We start from the raw sequence: 7252 nt of genomic DNA, 5'->3' as shown, positions 1-7252 counted from the left end.
TCTATGTTTATAGCAGGCCTTGCTATTTCTCTATCCTATATGCTCCAAGCAGGCCTAGCCAGCTCTCTCCTCTCTCCTCTATGTTCCTAGCAGGCCTAGCCAGCTCTCTCCTCTATGTTCCTAGCAGGCCTAGCCAGCTCTCTCCTCTATGTTCCTAGCAGGCCTAGCCAGCTCTCTCCTCTATGTTCCTATCAGGCCGAGCCAGCTCTCTCCTCTCTCCTCTATGTTCCTATCAGGCCTAGCCAACTCTCTCCTCTCTCCTCTATGCTCATAGCAGGCCTAGCCAGCTCTCTCCTCTCTCGTCTATGTTCCTAGCAGGCCTAGCCAGCTATCTCCTCTCTCCTCTGTGTTCCTAGCAGGCCTAGCCAGCTATCTCCTCTCTCCTCTATGTTCCTAGCAGGCCTAGCCAGCTCTCTCCTCTATGTTCATAGCAGCCCGAGCCAGCTCTCTCCTCTCTCTCCTCTATGTTCCTAGCAGGCCAAGCCAGCTCTCTCCTATATGTTCCTAGCAGGCCTAACCAGCTCTCTCCTATACCCTCTATGTTCATAGCAGGCCGAGCCAGCTCTTTCCTCTATGCTTCTAGCAGGCCCAGCCAACTCTCTCCTCTTTTCCTCTATGCTCCTAGCAGGCCTAGCCAGCTCTTTCCTCTTTCCTCTATGTTCCTAGCAGGCCTAGCCAGCTCTCTCCTCTTTCCTCTATGTTCCTAGCAGGCCTAGCCAGCTCTCTCCTCTTTCCTCTATGTTCCTAGCAGGCCTAGCCAGCTCTCTCCTCTTTCCTCTATGTTCCTAGCAGGCCTAGCCAGCTCTCTCCTCTATGTTCCTAGCAGGCCTAGCCAGCTCTCTCCTCTATGTTCCTAGCAGGCCTAGCCAGCTCTCTCCTCTTTCCTCTATGTTCCTAGCAGGCCTAGCCAGCTCTCTCCTCTTTCCTCTATGTTCCTAGCAGGCCTAGGCAGCTCTCTCCTCTATGTTCCTAGCAGGCCTAGCCAGATCTCTCCTCTATGTTCCTAGCAGGCCTAGCCAGATCTCTCCTCTATGTTCCTAGCAGACCTAGCCAACTCTCTCCTCTCTCCTCTATGCTCATAGCAGGCCTAGCCAGCTCTCTCCTGTCTCGTCTATGTTCCTAGCAGGCCTAGCCAGCTCTCTCCTCTCTCCTCTATGTTCCTAGCAGGCCTAGCCAGCTCTCTCCTCTATGTTCCTAGCAGGCCTAGCCAGCTCTCTCCTCTATGTTCCTAGCAGGCCTAGCCAGCTCTCTCCTCTTTCCTCTATGTTCCTATCAGGCCTAGCCAGCTCTCTCCTCTGTGTTCCTAGCAGGCCAAGCCAGCTCTCTCCTCTTTCCTCTATGTTCCTAGCAGGCCTAGCCAGCTCTCTCCTCTATGTTCCTAGCAGGCCTAGCCAGATCTCTCCTCTATGTTCCTAGCAGACCTAGCCAACTCTCTCCTCTCTCCTCTATGCTCATAGCAGGCCTAGCCAGCTCTCTCTCTCCTGTCTAGCCAGCTCTCTCCTCTCTCCTCTATGTTCCTAGCAGGCCTAGCCAGCTCTCTCCTCTCTCCTCTATGTTCCTAGCAGGCCTAGCCAGCTCTCTCCTCTATGTTCCTAGCAGGCCTAGCCAGCTCTCTCCTATATCCTCTATGTTCATAGCAGGCCTAGCCAGCTCTTTCCTCTATGCTCCTAGCAGGCCCAGCCAGCTCTCTCCTCTTTCCTCTATGTTCCTAGCAGGCTTAGCCAGCTCTCTCCTCTTTCCTCTATGTTCCTAGCAGGCCTAGCCAGCTCTCTCCTCTTTCCTCTATGTTCCTAGCAGGCCTAGCCAGCTCTCTCCTCTTTCCTCTATGTTCCTAACAGGCCTAGCCAGATCTCTCCTCTATGTTCCTAGCAGGCCTAGCCAGCTCTCTCCTCTATGTTCCTAGCAGGCCTAGCCAGCTCTCTCCTCTCTCCTCTATGTTCCTAGCAGGCCTAGCCAGCTCTCTCCTCTCTCCTCTATGTTCCTATCAGGCCTAGCCAGCTCTCTCCTCTATGTTCCTAGCAGGCCAAGCCAGCTCTCTCCTCTTTCCTCTATGTTCCTAGCAGGCCTAGCCAGCTCTCTCCTCTATGTTCCTAGCAGGCCTAGCCAGATCTCTCCTCTATGTTCCTAGCAGGCCTAGCCAGCTCTCTCCTCTCTCCTCTATGTTCCTAGCAGGCCTAGCCAGCTCTCTCCTCTATGTTCATAGCAGGCCTAGCCAGCTCTCTCCTCTCTCCTCTATGCTCCTAGCAGGCCCAGCCAGCTCTCTCCTCTTTCCTCTATGTTCCTAGCAGGCCTAGCCAGCTCTTTCTCTTTCCTCTATGTTCCTAGCAGGCCTAGCCAGCTCTTTCCTCTATGCTCCTAGCAGGCCTAGCCAGCTCTCTCCTTTCTCTATGTTCCTAACAGGCCTAGCCAGGCCCAGCCAGCTCTCTCCTCTTTCCTCTATGTTCCTAGCAGGCCTAGCCAGCTCTCTCCTCTCTCCTCTATGTTCCTAGCAGGCCTAGCCAGCTCTCTCCTCTCTCTCTCTCCTCTATGTTCCTAGCAGGCCTAGCCAGCTCTCTCCTCTATGTTCCTAGCAGGCCTAGCCAGCTCTCTCCTATCCTCTATGTTCCTAGCAGGCCTAGCCAGCTCTCTTCCTCTATGTTCCTCTATGTTCTATGTTCCTAGCAGGCCTAGCCAGCTCTCTCCTCTATGTTCCTAGCAGGCCTAGCCAGCTCTCTCCTCTCTCCTCTATGTTCCTAGCAGGCCTAGCCAGCTCTCTCCTCTCTCCTCTATGTTCATAGCAGGCCTAGCCAGCTCTCTCCTCTATGTTCCTAGCAGGCCTAGCCAGCTCTTTCCTCTATGTTCCTAGCAGGCCTAGCCAGCTCTTTCTCTTTCCTCTATGTTCCTAGCAGGCCTAGCCAGCTCTTTCCTCTATGCTCCTAGCAGGCCTAGCCAGCTCTCTCCTATCTCCTCTCTCCTCTATGGTCCTAGCAGGCCCAGCCAGCTCTCTCCTCTTTCCTCTATGTTCCTAGCAGGCCTAGCCAGCTCTCTCCTATCTCCTCTATGTTCCTAGCAGGCCTAGCCAGCTCTCTCCTCTATGTTCATAGCAGGCCTAGCCAGCTCTCTCTCCTCTCCTCTCTCCTCTATGTTCCTAGCAGGCCTAGCCAGCTCTCCTCTATGTTCCTAGCAGGCCTAGCCAGCTCTCTCCTATATCCTCTATGTTCATAGCAGGCCTAGCCAGCTCTCTCCTCTATGTTCCTAGCAGGCCTAGCCAGCTCTCTCCTCCTCCTCTATGTTTCCTCTAGCCAATCCTCTTCTCCTCTATGTTCATAGCAGGCCTAGCCAGCTCTCTCCTCTCTCCTCTATGTTCCTAGCAGGCCCAGCCAGCTCTCTCCTCTATGTTCCTAGCAGGGCTCTCTCCTCTATGTTCCTAGCAGGCCTAGCCAGCTCTTTCCTCTATGTTCCTAGCAGGCCTAGCCAGCTCTCTCCTCTCTCCTCTATGCTCCTAGCAGGCCCAGCCAGCTCTCTCCTCTTTCCTCTATGTTCCTAGCAGGCCTAGCCAGCTCTTTCTCTTTCCTCTATGTTCCTAGCAGGCCTAGCCAGCTCTTTCCTCTATGCTCCTAGCAGGCCTAGCCAGCTCTCTCCTATCTCCTCTCTCCTCTATGCTCCTAGCAGGCCCAGCCAGCTCTCTCCTCTTTCCTCTATGTTCCAAGCAGACCTAGCCAGCTCTCTCCTCTTTCCTCTATGTTCCTAGCAGGCCTAGCCAGCTCTCTCCTCTTTCCTCTATGTTCCTAGCAGGCCTAGCCAGCTCTCTCCTCTTTCCTCTATGTTCCTAGCAGGCCTAGCCAGCTCTCTCCTCTTTCCTCTATGTTCCTAGCAGGCCTAGCCAGCTCTCTCCTCTTTCCTCTATGTTCCTAGCAGGCCTAGCCAGCTCTCTCCTCTTTCCTCTATGTTCCTAGCAGGCCTAGCCAGCTCTCTCCTCTTTCCTCTATGTTTCTAGCAGGCCTAGCCAGCTCTCTCCTCTCTCCTCTATGTTCCTAGCAGGCCTAGCCAGCTCTCTCCTCTTTCCTCTATGTTCCTAGCAGGCCTAGCCAGCTCTTACCTCTAAGTTCCTAGCAGGCCTAGCCAGCTCTCTCCTCTCTCCTCTATGTTCATAGAAAGCCTAGCCAGCTCTCTCCTCTATGCTCCTAGCAGGCCTAGCCAGCTCTGTCCTCTTTCCTCTATGCTCCTAGCAGGCCTAGCCAGCTCTCTCCTCTATGCTCCTAGCAGGCCTAGCCAGCTCTTTCCTCTATGCTCCTAGCAGGCCTAGCCAGCTCTTTCCTGTATGTTCCTAGCAGGCCTTGCCAGCTCTCTCCTCTTTCCTCTATGTTCCTAGCAGGCCTAGCCAGCTCTCTCCTCTTTCCTCTATGTTCCTAGCAGGCCTAGCCAGCTCTCTCCTCTCTCCTCTATGTTCATAGCAAGCCTAGCCAGCTCTCTCCTCTATGCTCCTAGCAGGCCTAGCCAGCTCTCTCCTCTTTCCTCTATGCTCCTAGCAGGCCTAGCCAGCTCTTTCCTCTGTGCTCCTAGCAGGCCTAGCCAGCTCTTTCCTGTATGTTCCTAGCAGGCCTTGCCAGCTCTCTCCTCTTTCCTCTATGCTCCTAGCAGGCCTAGCCAGCTCTTTCCTCTATGTTCCTAGCAGGCCCAGCCAGCTCTCTCCTCTTTCCTCTATGCTCCTAGCAGGCCTAGCCAGCTCTCTCCTCTCTGTTCCTAGCAGGCCGAGCCAGCTCTCTCCTCTTTCCTAAATGTTCCTAGCAGGCCTAGCCAGCTCTCTCCTCTATGTTCCTAGCAGGCCTAGCCAGCTCTCTCCTCTTTCCTCTATGTTCCTAGCAGGCCTAGCCAGCTCTCTCCTCTTTCCTCTATGTTCCTAGCAGGCCTAGCCAGCTCTCTCCTCTTTCCTCTATGCTCCTAGCAGGCCTAGCCAGCTCTCTCCTCTTTCCTCTATGTTCCTAGCAGGCCTAGCCAGCTCTCTCCTCTTTCCTCTATGTTCCTCGCAGGCCTAGCCAGCTCTCTCCTCTTTCCTCTATGCTCCTAGCAGGCCTAGCCAGCTCTCTCCTCTTTCCTCTATGTTCCTAGCAGGCCTAGCCAGCTCTCTCCTCTTTCCTCTATGCTCCTAGCAGGCCTAGCCAGCTCTCTCCTCTATGTTCCTAGCAGGCCTCGCCAGCTCTCTCCTCTTTACTCTATGCTCCTAGCAGGCCTAGCCAGCTCTCTCCCATTTCCTCTATGTTCCTAGCAGGCCTAGCCAGCTCTCTCCTCTATGTTCCTAGCAGGCCTAGCCAGCTCTCTCCTATTTCCTCTATGCTCCTAGCAGGCCTAGCCAGCTCTCTCCTCTCTCCTCTATGCTCCTAGCAGGCCTAGCCCGCTCTCTCCTATTTCCTCTATGTTCCTAGCAGGCCTAGCCAGCTCTCTCCTCTTTCCTCTATGTTCCTAGCAGGCCTAGCCAGCTCTCTCCTCTTTCCTCTATGCTCCTAGCAGGCCTAGCCAGCTCTCTCCTCTATGTTCCTAGCAGGCCTCACCAGCTCTCTCCTCTTTACTCTATGCTCCTAGCAGGCCTAGCCAGCTCTCTCCCATTTCCTCTATGTTCCTAGCAGGCCTAGCCAGCTCTCTCCTCTATGTTCCTAGCAGGCCTAGCCAGCTCTCTCCTATTTCCTCTATGCTCCTAGCAGGCCTAGCCAGCTCTCTCCTCTCTCCTCTATGCTCCTAGCAGGCCTAGCCCGCTCTCTCCTATTTCCTCTATGTTCCTAGCAGGCCTAGCCAGCTCTCTCCTCTCTCCTCTATGTTCCTAGCAGTCCTAGCCAGCTCTCTCCTCTTTACTCTATGCTCCTAGCAGGCCTAGCCAGCTATTTCATATTTCCTCTATGCTCCTAGCAGGCCTAGCCAGCTCTCTCCTCTCTCCTCTATGCTCCTAGCAGGCCTAGCCAGCTCTCTCCTCTCTCCTCTATGTTCCTAGCAGGCCTAGCCAGCTCTCTCCTCTTTACTCTATGCTCCTAGCAGTCCTAGCCAGCTCTCTCCTATTTCCTCTATGTTCCTAGCAGGCCTAGCCAGCTCTCTCCTCTCTCCTCTATGCTCCTAGCAGGCCTAGCCAGCTCTCTCCTATTTCCTTTATGTTTCTAGCAGGCCTAGCCAGCTCTCTCCTCTTTAGCCAGCTCTCTCCTCTCTATGCTCCTAGCAGGCCTAGCCAGCTCTTTCCTCTATGTTCTTAGCAGACCCAGCTCTCTTCTCTTACAACCCAGTTAGCTCCTGTTGGCTGCAGTCTCCTCCACAGCCTGTTGGGAATCCACAGCCTTGAGTTAGAAAGGTGTTTACATTTTGAACATGTTACAAATTATCTGCTAAGACTAACTTTGCGTGACTTGGCAGAAGCCTTCACCTTGCTCAGACTTTGTTTGGGTCAACCTTATTCTGGGGTTTGCTCTCTCAACTTGACTCTTTATCTGTCAGAACTGCTCAGAGCCAGATGTGAACCCCAACAGAAGGTAAAGCTCTCATCTATCTGTCTGTCTGTCTGTCTGTCTGTCTGTCTGTGTGTGTGTGTGTGTGTGTGTGTGTGTGTGTGTGTGTGTGTGTGTGTGTGTGTGTGTGTGTGTGTGTGTGTGTGTGTGTGTGTGTGTGTGTGTGTGTGTGTGTGTGTGTGTGTGTGTGTGTGTGTGTGTGTGTGTGTGTGTGTGTGTGTGGCCGCCTGCCAATACACTCTTCCCTCAATCTGAAAGCTCTCAGATTTCACTCAATACAATATACATTTATGAGTTACGACAACATGTTCCGTCTGTTGACATAGTTTTATCCGCTGCTGCATCAAATGAAGAGATGTATCCAGGACTGTTATCCTGACCTTATCAGACAAGGAATCATGTCATTCATGTGTCTCATGCATCTCCCTGCTGGACCCTTATCTAAATTAAACTTTTCCCATATGTATCTTCCCAGTGTGTATTTAATATTGTTGGGACAAAGGACAGCAGATTTGATTATCTAGTCCTTTAGTCATATAAGATGGGAACTAGTCTGGTTAACATCTCTGGAGAGAACTCCAACGCAGTGAGACAGAGCGTTTATTAACGTCTGCAGTCTGAAGGACCCTGGCCTGCAGCAGACCTTTAAACTGTGATAAACTGCAGGTTGTTATTTTTAGGTCGTCAGTATTAAGAGACTAAAGGAAGGTGTTGTTAGAATGATATATTGATCTGTAGGGGGCTTGACTCACCATCTCTGAATATGTTTTTGAGATCCCAGCCAAGCT

This window comes from Oncorhynchus gorbuscha, linkage group LG05 (assembly GCF_021184085.1).
Source record: "Oncorhynchus gorbuscha isolate QuinsamMale2020 ecotype Even-year linkage group LG05, OgorEven_v1.0, whole genome shotgun sequence".
NCBI lineage: Eukaryota > Metazoa > Chordata > Actinopteri > Salmoniformes > Salmonidae > Oncorhynchus > Oncorhynchus gorbuscha.
The sequence above is the reverse complement of the archived record's forward strand: the minus strand, read 5'-3'. Positions refer to the sequence as shown.